The 15,226-nt window shown below is 40.2% G+C and overlaps 1 long non-coding RNA gene across 1 annotated transcript in view; it reads right to left on the bottom strand.

Moving 5' to 3' along the window:
• The window catches only part of LOC309634965, a 146,775-nt gene extending 133,890 nt beyond the window's left edge, over window positions 1-12,885 (bottom strand). Inside the window, exons 1-2 of the long non-coding RNA XR_014248536.1 lie at window positions 12,071-12,885; window positions 8,086-11,749 (exon numbers count right to left, since the gene is read on the bottom strand). This is a non-coding gene — a long non-coding RNA (uncharacterized lncRNA). The remainder of the gene's footprint in view (window positions 1-8,085; window positions 11,750-12,070) is intronic.
• Between the last annotated feature and the right edge of the window lie 2,341 nt (window positions 12,886-15,226).

Consider the following 15,226-nt stretch of genomic DNA (forward strand, 5'->3'; position numbering starts at 1 on the left):
TTCACTACTGCAGTTGTCAGATTTATGAAACAAACAGTTTGCTTGAGCCTGAAATGAAATACTTTCTATTACTACTGCGTTTGCAGCCTCACAGAATACTGGACCATTCACTTGTTCCATAAATATGTATCGAATTTCTACTATGTTCAAGGCATTATGGGGCATATAAATATGAATATGACATAATGTGGCTCTCAGGGAGTTTACATCATGGCAGAAATGCATATGGCACTCAAGAGAGCATTTAACTGTGGTGGTGATGGAAGAAGAGAAATCTGGCAGCAAGTCTGAAGCAAAGGCTTTCAGATCTAAGGCAGTTAGGGATAAGCTAGGCAAGGTTTCCATTTTAACTAACAACTTTCTCTTTGTAACCTGATCTGACTTCCATTATTAGACCTGTTAGGTGTCTTTGCTTTTTTTGTCTCTGTGTCTCTTTCCTGAACTAGACTAGAGCCCCTTTGAGGCCATGGACAAACTTATCTTTTATGTCTTTGTATCAGCATACAGTAGGTGATCTTGTGTTGCTGAATGAACAGAACACAGTGGAAAATGCATCATCTTCAACACATGACTTTCAGGCCAACCTGATGATAGTAGATTGCTTTCTAGGGATGGTTTAGAAGCAGCCCTACTGTCCTTTCATGAGGGAGAACTCTGTTTAATTTGCTACTTCCACGATGTATTCCCAATAGGAAAAAGCATTTTTTTCTGTTTATAAAATAAATGTAGCTTCATTATATACAGTTTTGCATACACACAGAAAACCATAAAAAAATTGTCCTTTGTACTCTGCTCACTAAGATTATGGCCCATTTTCTTGTCTTTTTATGTAGTAATATTACATAAGTACTCTGTACACATTTAATATTTTAATACCACTTGAATATATATGTATAATTAATTAATACTTTGATCTGGTAATTTATTCATCTTTCTAACATATTTTTAGTAGTACAGTCCCATAAACAAAAGGGGCATATTAAGCTTGAGCTCTAAAAGGAGCTTGTTCACTCTTAATCTGCTATCAGAGTGTGTTTGTTTTTTTTTTTATCATCTCTTTCAGAATGGAATTGAAGCCAGATTAAATACTCTGCTACCAGTTCTATTTTGGGTATAAATCATGTGACACTCATCCAAGATATTCAGTCCCCCCCCCAACTTGACCCCTGGGAGGGGTACCCTTCAACCAAGATGGCAGGACTACCATCTGGGACATTTTCAGTAAAGAGCAAAGGCCAAGCCCCAGATCTCTTATAGGCACAGACCTTTCAGAAGAAATAAAGTTGTTTAGGAACGCTCCAAAGTGCTTTATTAAAAGAGTTATTAAACAAACAAACAAAATGTTAGAGTATGTCCTGCCCTTCCCATGTCTCAAAGCCCTCCCATGCCTTTCCTGCTCCCAGCCTCTTTCTGGAATCGTTTCCCTGCACCGTCTGCCTCAGGCATCATCTCCATTGCAATGCCCTTCCTGGTAGCTACTGCCACCTAAGTTAGAGTTGAACACACCCTACTTGGCGCCCTCATTATTCCCATCCTTGCTTTTCCTACCATGCCATGGACACCTCGACACACCGATTAGATTGTATGTCTTAGTCTCACTCTTCAACAATGGAGTCTTGAAGGGACAATATTGCGACGTTCATTTTTATATTCCCACTGTTCAGCATAGCACTTGTCACACAGAGGCGCCCCTCATGTTTGCCGACTTAATAGCTGACTGCATGAGGTCCTAAAGGGCACACGACAGTTGGAAAGGCAGAAGTGGACATGGGGAGCCCACTGCATGATCAGATTCACTGAGCTCTAAGAAGGGTCACTTTACCAATCTTTGGCATGAAGCCTTGCGTTAACACCATGCTGTGGAATCTACACAAAAGAAACAATTTCCCAATGTTTTTCTAAGTAAGAGTCGCCAGAGATGGCCTATTGGGTAGGTACTTAGGCCTGTTCATCCCTTTCAATGCAAAGGCTGACATCGTTTTTCCAGCCTCTCCTCAAATGCTATGCCTGATTCTCAGCAGGGGATCATTCACTCAGACCTTCCCTGTTTCCCCGTGAATACTAAAACTTTGAGGAAAACATTTAAGACCTCCCTTCTTGCCAACTACAGCTCCCTCTGGCCTTTTCACTGCTAAACATTGATATTTTCAGAGCAAGTTTCACCAGAAAAAAGAAGCCAAATGAAATTTGCATGCCAAAGGTACACATATCATTTTAGGCATGCAAATTATTGTTTTTAGAAGAATAAAAGGCTGTAAATATTTTGAGAAGTGGGCCCCTAGTGCCTCTTAAGTATTCTAAACTACACTGTGTGCTTCATAATTATGTAATATATAGAATACCAGCTGCTTTGAATGGTACTCCGGAGGTTTGGATGATATCAGAAAGCTCTCCTCCCCCAGTGAGAGCCATATTCAAGCAAGCAATACATTAAGCCAGATCCAATTGACATTGAGTTGCTGGATTTTAACACACTTTAAAACAGATGTTTAGTCTACGTGGTGTGGTTACAGAGGAGCATATTTTTGCCTAAAAAAATAGAGTCCTATGAAGTTGTATACCTATAAAGTGTATTAATATTTATTATCTCATTAACATCCATCTGAAGGGATACATACATAGGTTTACTTTTGGATATACGTGAATATACTCATATGTTACATATTTAAATATTTCTATCTTTGCATTCAAAAACACACATACATTTAGTTAAAAGACAAAACCCTAGTGAGAGGAACCAAGATGGCAGAATAGAAGGACATGCTCTTACTCCCTCTTGCAAGAACACCAGAATCACAACTAGCTGCTGGACAATCATCGACAGGAAGACACTGGAACTCACCAAAAAAGATACCCCACATCCAAAGACAAAGGAGAAGCCACAATGAGATGGTAGGAGGGGTGCAATCACAGTAAAATCAAATCCCTTAACTGCTGGGTGGGTGACTCACAGACTGGAGAACACTTATACCACGGAAGTCCATCCACTGGAGTGAAGGTTCTGAGCCCCATGTCAGGCTTCCCAACCTGGGGGTCCGGAAACAGGAGGAGGAATTCCTACAGAATCAGACTTTGAAGCCTAGTGGGAATTGATTGCAGGACTTCAACAGGACTGGGGGGAACAGAAACTCCACTCTTGGAGGGCACACACAAAGTAGTGTGCACATCGGGACCCAGGGGAAGGAGCAGTGACCCCAGGGGAGACGGAACCAGACCTACCTGCTAGTGTTGGAGGGTCTCCTGCAGAGGCGGGGGGGGGGTTGGCTGTGTCTCACCGTGAGGACAAGGACACTGGCAGCAGAAGTTCTGGGAAGTACTACTTGGCATGAGCCCTCCCAGAGTCGGCCACTAGCCCCACCAAAAAGGCCAGGTAGGCTCCAGTGTTGGGTTGCCTCAGGCCAAACAACCAACAGGGAGGGAACCCAGCCCCACCCATCAACAGTCAAGCTGAGTAAAGCTTTACTGAGCTCTGCCCACCAGAGCAACAGCCAGCTCTACCCACCACCAGTCCCTCCCATCAGGAAACTTGCACAAGCCTCTTAGACAGCCTCATCCACCAGAGGGCAGACAGCAGAGGCAAGAAGAACTACAGTCCTGCAGCCTGTGGAACAAAAACCACATTCACAGAAAGATAGACAAGATGAAAAGGCAGAGGGCATGTACCAGATGAAGGAACAAGATACAACCCCAGAAAAACAAATAAATGAAGTGGAGATAGGCAACCTTCCAGAAAAAGAATTCAGAATAATGATAGTGAAGATGATCCAAAACCTCGGAAAAAGATTGGAGGCAAAGATCGAGAAGTTGCAAGAAATGTTTAACAAAGACTTAGAAGAATTAAAGAACAAACAAACAGAGATGAACAATACAATAACTGAAATGAAAACTACACTAGAAGGAATCAATAGCAGAATAACTGAGGCAGAAGAACGGATAAGTGACCTGGAAGACAGAATGGTGGAATTCACTGTTGCGGAAGAGAATAAAGAAAAAAGAATGAAAAGAAATGAAGACAGCCTAAGAGACCTCTGGGACAACATTAAATGCAAAAACATTCGCATTATAGGGGTCCCAGAAGGAGAAGAGAGAGAGGAAGGACCAGAGAAAATATTTGAAGAGATTATAGTCGAAAACTTCCCTAATATGAGAAAGGAAATAGCCACCCAAGTCCAGGAAGCACAGTGAGTCCCATACAGGATAAACCCAAGGAGAAACATGCCGAGACACATAGTAATCAAACTGGCAAAAAATTAGAGACAAAGAAAAATTATTGAAAGCAGCAAGGGAAAAATAACAAATAACATACAAGGGAACTCCCATAAGGTTAACAGCTGATTTCTCAGCAGAAACTCTACAAGCCAGAAGGGAGTGGCATGATATATTTTAAGTGATGAAAGGGAAGAACCTACAACCAAGATTACTCTACCCAGCAAGAATCTCATTCAGATTCGATGGAGAAATCAAAAGCTTTACAGACAAGCAATAGCTAAGAGAATTCAGCACCACCAAACCAACTCTGCAACAAATGCTAAAGGAACTTCTCTAAGTGGGAAACACAAGAGAAGAAAAGGACCTACAGAAGCAAACCCAAAACAATTAAGAAAATGGTCATAGGAACATACATATTGATAATTACCTTAAACGTGAATGGATTAAATGCTTCAACCAAAAGACACAGGCTTGCTGAATGGATACAAAAACAAGACCCATCTATATGCTGTCTACAAGAGACCCACTTCAGACCTGGGGATAAATACAGACTGAAAGTGAGGCAATGGAGAAAGATATTCCATGCAAATGGAAATCAAAAGAAAGCTGGAGTAGCTATACTCATATCAGATAAAATAGACTTTAAAATAAAGAATGTTACAAGAGACAAGGAAGGACACTACATAATGATCAAGGGATCAATCCAAGAAGAAGATGCAACAATTATAAATATATATGCACCCAACATAGGAGCACCTCAATACATAAGGCAACTGCTAACAGCTATAAAAGAGGAAATTGACAGTAACACAGTAATAGTGGGGGACTTTAACACCTCCCACCAATGGACAGATCATCCAAAATGAAAATAAATAAGGAAACAGAAGCTTTAAATGACACAATAGACCAGATAGACTTAATTGATATTTATACGACATTCCATCCAAAAACAGCAGATTACAGTTTCTTCTCAACTGCACATGGAACATTCTCCAGGATAGATCACATCTTGGGTCACAAATCAAGCCTCAGTAAATTTAAGAAAACTGAAGTCATATCAAGCATCTTTTCTGACCACAACGCTATGAGGTTAGAAATGAATTACAGGGGAAAAAACGTAAAAAACACAAACACATGGAGGCTAAACAATACGTTACTAAATAACCAAGAGATCACTGAAGAAATCAAAGAGGAAATCAAAAAATACCTAGAGACAAATGACAATGAAAACACGATGATCCAAAACCTATGGGATGCAGCAAAAGCAATTCTAAGAGGTAAGTTTATAGCTATACAAGCCTACCTCAAGAAACAAGAAATATCTCAAATAAACAATCTAACCTTGCACCTAAAGGAACTAGAGAAAGAAGAACAAACAAAACCCAAAGTTAGCAGAAGGAAAGAAATCATAAAGATCAGAGCAGAAATAAATGAAATAGAAACAAAGAAAACAATAGCAAAGATCAAGAAAACTAAAAGCTGGTTCTTTGAGAAGATAAACAAAATTGATAAACCATTAGCCAGACTCATCAAGAAAAAGAGGGAGAGGACTCAAATCAATAAAATCAGAAATGAAAAAGGAGAAGTTACAACAGACACCACAGAAATACAAAGCATCTTAAGAGACTACTACAAGCAACTCTATGCCAATAAAATGGACAACCTGGAAGAAATGGACAAATTCTTAGAAAGGTATAACCTTCCAAGACTGAACCAGGAAGAAATAGAAAATATCAACAGACCAATCACAAGTCATGAAATTGAAACTGTGATTAAAAATCTTCCAACAAACAAAAGTCCAGGACCAGATGGCTTCACAGGTGAATTCTATCAAACATTTAGAGATGAGATAACACCCATCCTTCTCAAACTCTTCCAAAAAGTTGCAGAGGAACGAACACTCCCAAACTCATTCTATGAGGCCACCATCACCCTGATACCAAAACCAGACAAAGATACTACAAAAAAAGAAAATTACAGACCAATATCACTGATGAATATAGATGCAAAAATCCTCAACAAAATACTAGCAAACAGAATCCAACAACACATTAAAAGGATCATACACCATGATCAAGTGAGATTTATCCCAGGGATGCAAGGATTCATCAATATATGCAAATCAATCAATGTGACACATCATATTAACAAACTGAAGGATAAAAACCGTATGATCATCTCAATAGATGCAGGAAAAGCTTTTGACAAAATTCAACACCCATTTATGAAAAAACTCTCCAGAAAGTGGGCATAGAGGGAACCTACCTCAACATAATAAAGGCCATATACAAGAAACCCACAGCAAACATCATTGTCAATGGTGAAAAACTGAAAGCATTTCCTCTAAGATGAGGAACAAGACAAGGATGTCCACTCTCACAACTATTATTCAACATAGGTTTGTAAGTCCTAAGCACGGCAATCAGAGAAGGAAAAGAAATAAAAGGAATACAAATTGGAAAAGAAGAGGTAAAACTGTCACTGTTTGGAGATGACATAGTACTATACATAGAGAATCCTAAAGATGCCACCAGGAAACTGCTAGAGCTAATCAGTGAATTTGGTAAAGTTGCAGGATACAAAATTAATGCACAGAAATCTCTTGCATTCCTACATATTAATGATGAAAAATCTGAAAGAGAAATTAAGGAAACACTCCCATTTACCACTGCAACACAAAGAATAAAATACCTAGGAATAAACCTACCTAGGGAGACAAAAGACCTGTAGGCAGAAAACTGTAAGACACTGATGAAAGAAATTAAAGATGATACCAACAGATGGAGAGGTATACCATGGTATTGGATTGGAAGAATCAACATTGTGAAAATGACTATACTACCCCAGGCAATCTACAGATTCAATGCAATCCCTATCAAACTACCACGGGCATTTTTTACAGAACTAGAACAAAAAATTTCACAATTGTATGGAAACACAAAATACCCGGAATAGCCAAAGCAGTCTTGAGGGAAAAAAACGGAGCTGGAGGAATCAGACTCCCTGACTTCAGACTATACTACAAAGCTACAGTAATCAAGACAATATGGTACTGGCACAAAAACAGAAACATAGATCAATGGAACAAGATAGAAAGCCCAGAGATAAACCCACACACCTATGGTCAACCAATCTATGACAAAGGAGGCAAAGATAAACAATGGAGAAAAGACAGTCTCTTTAATAAGTGGTGCTGGGAAAACTGGACAGCTACATGTAAAAGAATGAAATTAGAACACTCCCTAACACCATACACAAAAATAAACTCAAAATGGATTCGAGACCTAAATGTAATACCAGACACTATAAAATTCTTAGAGGAAAACATAGGAAGAACACTCTTTGACCTAAATCACAGCAAGATCTTTTTTGATCCACCTCCTAGAGTACTGGAAATAAAAACAAAAATAAACAAATGGGACCTAATGAAACTTCAAAGCTTTTGCACAGCAAAGGAAACCATAAACAAGACGAAAAGACAACCCTCAGAATGGGAGAAAATATTTGCAAATGAATCAACGGACAAAGGATTAGTCTCCAAAATATATAAACAGCTCATGCAGCTCAATATTAAAGAAACAAACAACCCAATCCGAAAATGGGCAGAAGACCTAAATAGACATCTCTCTAAAGAAGACATACAGATGGCCAAGAAGCACATGAAAAGCTGCTCAACATCACTAATAATTAGAGAAATGCAAATCAAAACTACAATGAGGTATCACCTCACACCAGTTAGAATGGGTATCATCAGAAAATCTACAAACAACAAATGCTGGAGAGGGTGTGGAGGAAAGGGAACCCTCTTGCACTGTTGGTGGGAATGTAAATTGATACAGCCACTATGGAGAACAGTATGGAGGTTCTTTAAAAGACTGAAAATAGAATTACCATATGATTCAGCAATCCCACTACTGGGCATATACCCAGAGAAAACCATAATTCAAGAAGGCACATGCACCCCAATGTTCATTGCAGCACTATTTACAATAGCCAGGTCATGGAAGCAACCTAAATGCCCATCAACAGACGAATGGATAAAGAAGATGTGGCACATATATACAATGGAATATTACTCAGCTATAAAAAGGAACGAAATTGAGTCATTTGTTGAGACGTGGATGGATCTAGAGACTGTCATACAGAGTGAAGTAAGTCAGAAAGAGAAAAACAAATATCGTATTTTAACGCATATATGTGGAACCTAGAAAATGGTACAGATGAACCGGTTTGCAGGGCAGAAGTTGAGACACAGATGTAGAGAAGAAACGTATGGACACCAAGGGGGGAAAACCCCGGGGGGGGGGGTGGGAATGGTGGTGTGCTGAATTGGGCGATTGGGATTGACATGTATAAACTGATGTGTATAAAATTGATGAGTAATAAGAACCTGTTGTAGAAAAAAAAAAAGACAAAACACTAGATGCTTCTTTTCAACTATGACAAAGAGCAGAGATACATTTGAGCTTCTGGAGAAAAGAGTAAAGCATACTAATGCTTTCCATGGGGCCCCATGCCTGTCACAACTGTAGGCATCTTTCTGAAGCCTTCATAAAAGGATAGGTTAATTATTTACAGTCTTAAAAATCCCCTTCCTAGTTGCATATATTGTGAAAAAATATGAACCATGTAAGAACTTTGACTATAAAGAGAAAAAGGATGGGGCAAATATGCTTGACTTCTCCTTCTGGGATTTCACACATGGCCAAGCCCAACAAGGAAATGGTAATTTAACAAAATGCTTTCAGAATAAAAAGACAGAGAGATAAGAAATGAAAAGTCCCATAGCCTCCAGAATTACAATGTAGGCCTGGTTCTGCAACCATCAGCTTCCCCTTGGAAATCACTGGTCTTGAGTTCAAAGTGTTATTTCTGCAATTTCTTTTAGAAAAATGGAAAACTGTAGCTGTCCCCAAAGACCAGAGCAAAAGAAGGACTGTCTTTTCTAGAACAATAGAAAATAGGAGTTCTATTCATGAAACTCAATGGAACAAGTCACTCAGAACTTAATTTGGCTAAAGCTGCCTTCAAGAAACAGGCATTGGAGTCAGCCTGTATTTGATTCCAGCTGTATAACTTACTAAGGGTGTGACCTTAAGCAAGTTACCTGACCTTTCTGAGACTCAGTTTTCTCATCTGTCAAATACTTACCTTGAAGTGAGATATCCTGATACAGTTCTTGCATCTTACGGGGGAAATACTAACAGGCAAGTCCTTACACAGGCCTTCCTACAATTTCCCAAATTGGTAGAGTCACAAAGTACTGTTAGTAATCGACCAGTCTGTATGTCGGCACTGCACACTCTTTGTGGTTTCAATTCTATTTGAGTTTGAGCAGAAAAATGTACCTAGGAGAAGACTGAGATTGATAAGTTAACAGCTTGCAGAAGGTTTAAAAAAACTACCATGAATGGAAACACTTCCTATGCATCTGCTCTTATACATCTCTACTGCCCTGTGTATCTGTTTCTCATGTAAAGCCCACACTCTGACTTTAACTCAAGCAGAAAAATTTGACTACTTTTTCATATATTACAAAAGACAGATAAGGCATGCTTACCTAATGATTTAGTGGTGTTACTCTTGTTCTAATAATTACTAACCACCAATGGTGCTAATATAGTGATAATAATATTGCAAATTTATCTTTGTTCTACTGCCACTGTCAATTACCAGTGGTGTGAAGACAATCGTATTAATAGGTAACGAGACGCCAATATTGACAGGGGAATAAAATATTCTTTGAATAGAAGTGTCTCATGGTTTAATTTACCAGCATTCTCTTAGCTGCCATACATGTCCATGACAGCCACTCTGTCACAGCTACATTAAATTAGAGCCCTACATTTCCTCCTATCTAAAAATAATCTCCCCACAACCTTGTTTCTCATTCAACAAATATTTATCTAGTGCTTGTGATAAGCCAGACTCTCTTTCTCTCCCTCTCCATGAAGAACCATCAAGAACCCATGATCTATACCAGAATAGCAAATTGCAGCCTCAAGGGCTATGTCCCATCTGCAGACTTGCCTTGTTCAGTTTGGACAGAGTTTTTAAAAATTTGGGCCAACATTTTAAAATGTGCAAATTTCACATCAAAAAACCCCTGGATTGTCTGTTTCTTTTGAAAAATCAAAACCACTGGCAACACGGGGCTAACATTTCCACACGGAAATAACTGACTAGGACTGAAGTGGGGTATGGGCGCTTCCACTCACCATATGCTTCTCCTACACACACACGCATGTGCGCTCACTCGCTCACATGCACGTGCTCCTTTCAAGGACTGACCCCCTGACGCTGGAAGTCCAATGTGGGTGTTTGAATTGCACCCTGTTCCATGTAACCACTCAGCCTCTGCACCCCAACACTCCTTCCTCACTTGCCACGCATTTCTGCCATTTGATGTCAAAGTAAATTTCATCCTCCTTATCAAATGCATGACCAGCCCAGTTGGTACTTCTCCTCCTCCTCCCCAGACTCTCTATAATATCTGAATCCATTAACCAACCATGTTTTCTGGATTCCCCCTCCACCTGGGCTTCTTGGGGTCTCTCCCTTGGTTTTCATCTGATATCCCCCCCGACCTCTTTCTTCTCCTCAGGCATGGTCACTGGTTACTCCACGCCACCCTTTCCATGGAAACTACAGCTTTTATCCTTTCACCGGTTCTTATGACTACAGCAGCCTAGACAACCTCTACATTTCTATCTCCAGCTCAGGTTTCGGTCCTTGAAAGGAGATCTGTTTCTTGCACATCCCCAAACAGATGGCACCTTGAACTCAAGAGGTCAAAAGGTAAACTCGTGAGCGACCCCTACAGCTTATGTTGGAGTTTTCTGGATCTTCATGATCACTGCCCAATCCTTCCAGGTACTCATTCCCAGTATCTAAAAACTTTCCTTGATCCTTTTGATTTGTGACAACTCCCTCCTCCATCTCTGCCAGACCCAGTCAGCTCTGTCATCTGAAGGACCCTTCTGTCTCCCTCCTCAGCCACTCCCAAGGCCACGAGCAGAGATGAGGCCTCACCAGCCCCTTCCATGGTCTCCAGTGCGTCGGGCTTCTGATTACGCCCCTGGACACTACGCTCCTCCACTCAGATCCATCCTGCAGGTCAACAGCAGACAAATCTTCCCAAAGCACTGTCACTCTTCTGTTCAAAAGCTATCCGTGGTTCCACATTGCCTAACGAAAAGTTCCAAATTCCTGAACCTGAGGCTAATATAATGATACGGCCTCAACCTACTCTTTTTACCTTTTCTTCTCCTACACTCTTTCATGCCACAAAGAAACTAAACTCTGGGCTCTTCCTATTTTCTGAGCTTTCCTGCACTATACTTTTATCGTATTATTTCCCCCATTAAGAATAGATTGTTTTCCCCCCTCTGTTACCAGATGGTTAAATGTTGCGAATCCTTCCAGCTTTAGTTAAAATGTCCCCTCCATTAAATCCCTGGTACACCAAGTGGAAAAAAAAATCATTCGATTGTTACTCTTCTACTATATAACATTTATTAAGTAATTAATAAATGCAGGGCTTCCTGCATTTGGCGCAGTGGTTGAGAATCTGCCTGCCAATGCAGGGGACACGGGTTCGAGCCCTGGTCTGGGAAGATCCCACATGCCGCGGAGCAACTGGGCCCGTGAGCCACAGCTACTGAGCCTGCGCGTCTGGAGCCTGTGCTCCGCAACAAGAGAGGCCGCGATAGTGAGAGGCCCGCGCACTGCAATGAAGAGTGGCCCCCGCTTGCCACAACTAGAGAAAGCCCTCGCACAGAAACGAAGACCCAACACAGCCAAAAATAAATAAATAATAAAAATAAGTAAATTAAAAATAAATAAATAAATAAATGCAGACATTGTACTTTCAACAACCTCATAAGGTATTATCACTGTACCAGTTTTAAAGATCAGAAAACAGGTTTGGAGAAGGTATATAACTTGCCCAGTGGTGCAAGGCAATCAACAGAGCACATGATTATATCCTCATTTATGGCAGTTAACGTGTCTGACTTGGGACTTTGTATATTTGATTATCAACTCCACCAGAGAGATATAAGCTACTTGAGGTCAAGGTGAATGCCATGTGTGAATACATTGTAGCACATCCACAGCACCTAGCACATGGGACACACTTCAATGATATTTATGGAATTAATGAATTATATTACTTAACTTCTCTGTGCCACAGTTTTCTTTCCTGTAAAATGGAGATAATAAAAGCACCTTCCTTGTGCCCTTGTTGTTAGCTTTCAGTGAGTAAATCGAGTAGAGTTCTCAGAACACTATACGGCACACAGCATGTGCTACCTGAATGTTAGTTACACCAGGAGCTGCCATGTTGATCGCTGCCGATTTGTGTCTCTTAAATGTCCGGGATGAAAGTGCTAACCCTAAGAGGAGAAACATTTTAGCATTATGCTGGGCTTGTACAGATTTTCTTCCATCTTTATTTACTGCCTTAATTTCTTTGGCAGGTGACTCAGAATCACCACATTCCCCAGGAGGTACTCAGAATCATCACTCTATCGTGCTGCCCAGTGGAATGGGACTAAGTCAGCACCACATGCCAGGTACTCCTGGGTCATGGACTCCTGAGGGCCAGGTAGAATCAAAAGGGTCAGTATCCTTTCACCAGCCTTTCCAGAAGATACCCCTTTAATAAGACCAGATTCATGGCATCTTCAGAAGGAATGATAAATACACTGACATTAATGTCTATGAGATGCATAGGACTATGTCAGTATAATATGAATTTATGATGTAATTATAACTAGTGAAGAAACAGGAATAAATAATTACATGAAAATTGTTATCCTCATAATAACAAAAGCTTTCTAGAAAAAAATATATCAAAAGACCTCTCTTAAGAAAACACATATATTAATATATTTAGGCACAAAATATGGTTACATACATGAAGACACTAGTTTCAACTTTCTGTTTAGTCATTCAATTGACATTTGCTGGGTAAATGCTAGAGCTAGACACTGCTATGAACCAGGGATGCAAAGATGAATAATTAAGTCTTTGTATTCAAGAAATATATCCAGTGGTTCTCAGTGGGGGAGGAGGGTGACTTTGCCTCCAGAGGACATTTGGCAGTTTCTGGAGACATTTTTAGCTGTCCTGGCTGGATGGGGAGGTGGCGGGGTGGGAGGGGGGCATCAGTGCTACTGGCATCTAGTTAGTAGAGGCCAGAGATGCTGCTAAACATACTACAATGCACAGGACAGCCCCCAAGACAAAGGGTGACCTGGACCCACAAGTCGACGGTGTCAAGGTTAAGAAACCCTGATACAGACTTAGGGTGTTAAAACCTTATTCCTGATAATCTGAATCTGAGACTGGAAGTGAAATCAACATCTACACAGCCATATGCAATAGAAGAAATGAAGGACATTGTTCCACATTGAATTTTCTGTTATTCTGCCCACTTGATAAATTCTCTGGTGCCTCCATACTTTATTAATTGCATTTGTTCTTTAAAAAGAAAATGACCCGAAACTTTGTTTTCCCTAAGGCGCCACCCCAAGAGACATCAGCTTCAGAAACCCTGTTTCACTGATTCCCAATGACTCAAGGGCAGAGCCGTGTGGCACGTTCTCCACAAAGTGGCTCCTCTGATGAGGTCTCCTCATGCCAGCTGGGCAGGGGACGGGGTCACCACACCCAGGCTACAGCTAGCTGAGTATCTGTAATCTGTCCCAGACCTGACTTTCTGGATGAGATCTAAATTTCCATGTTAAAGAACAGCACTGAGATTTTTAGGTTCTGCAAACACCATCTGCTATAGAGAAAGGAACAACAAGAAAATAATGTAAATAGAAGAAACAGAAAGAGAAACCCATTTTGACAAATGGCAAAACAAGATAAGCACAGGTCTCCAGGACCTGTTTTACTGCAAAACGTTAAATTCTGTTTTTTGCCATAACTCACTGTACACGCAATCCAAGATCCATTAAATTAAATCTTAGCATCGTAAACTTTGCTTCTATCATTTATAAATATATAACAAAATTATTGGATGGAATTCTCATCTTCTTTCAAAAGGCCTGCTTAATATGAGTCAATGCGGTGTTGGTTCAGGCCACATACATAGGAACGGGATCATTTTGTCACCACTGCCATTTGTATGTCTGTAAATCTGTGGCTCTGGATTCAAACTGCTGACCTAAGCAGAGCTGCTTCAAACCAAGAGATGAACTGGATTTTATATACAGCTGACGAAATAACATTAAAAGAACTACTATGATTCAATATATTACACATTTGTTTCATTTTTTTTGTTTTGAACTGGGAAAATAAAATAGTTGAAGTTTGGCTTAAAACTAAATTTTAAACAAGCCATTTTCCCAACAGGTCTAAACCTGGAGATACCAAGTTGATTCTGATAATTCCTTGGAAATAGTTTCACCCTCTTAGTGACAAGACAAGCTAAGATTCAGCCACCTAGAGAGCACAGAAAACACAGGACCATATTAATGTCCACGGTTGCTGCCTGACTGGCCTCCAATAAATGGAGGCCTCCCGCCTTTCAGGGAGCTGGTCCCACTCTCCCTCATGGTTCTCCAAAGGATGAAGCTAACCGCTTGGTGGGCCTCTCATGTTGGCCTCTTAAGAGAAATGCCTCTTATTTCAGAAAACATTCAAAGTGGCTGAGGGGAAACTGAGACTCAAATTTTTATTTCTGTTTTCCTGATGCACATTCCTATCTCACCAAAATATGACAAAGCACTATCACAATGAAGTATTATCCAGAAGAAGCCACATGTATCCGGTGTTCAGCTAAGTGCTCTGTTATGGAAAGTCAACAGACTAAGTCCTACAGCCTAATGATTTAGAAGTAGCTTGGATACCCGTGCCTTTATGTAAATCCATGTGTAATGGAAAGGAAAGATAAGCCCTCGATAGAGATGCAAGTAAAATACAAAAAAGGCATCTTACTATAGGAAGTCTAAGGTTGTCATCCTCAATATCTTACCCATAGCAAGATGGATAATTTAAACCTTAT

The sequence above is a fragment of the Balaenoptera borealis genome (assembly GCF_965194805.1).
Source record: "Balaenoptera borealis genome assembly, chromosome: 9".
Taxonomy (NCBI): Eukaryota; Metazoa; Chordata; class Mammalia; order Artiodactyla; family Balaenopteridae; genus Balaenoptera; species Balaenoptera borealis.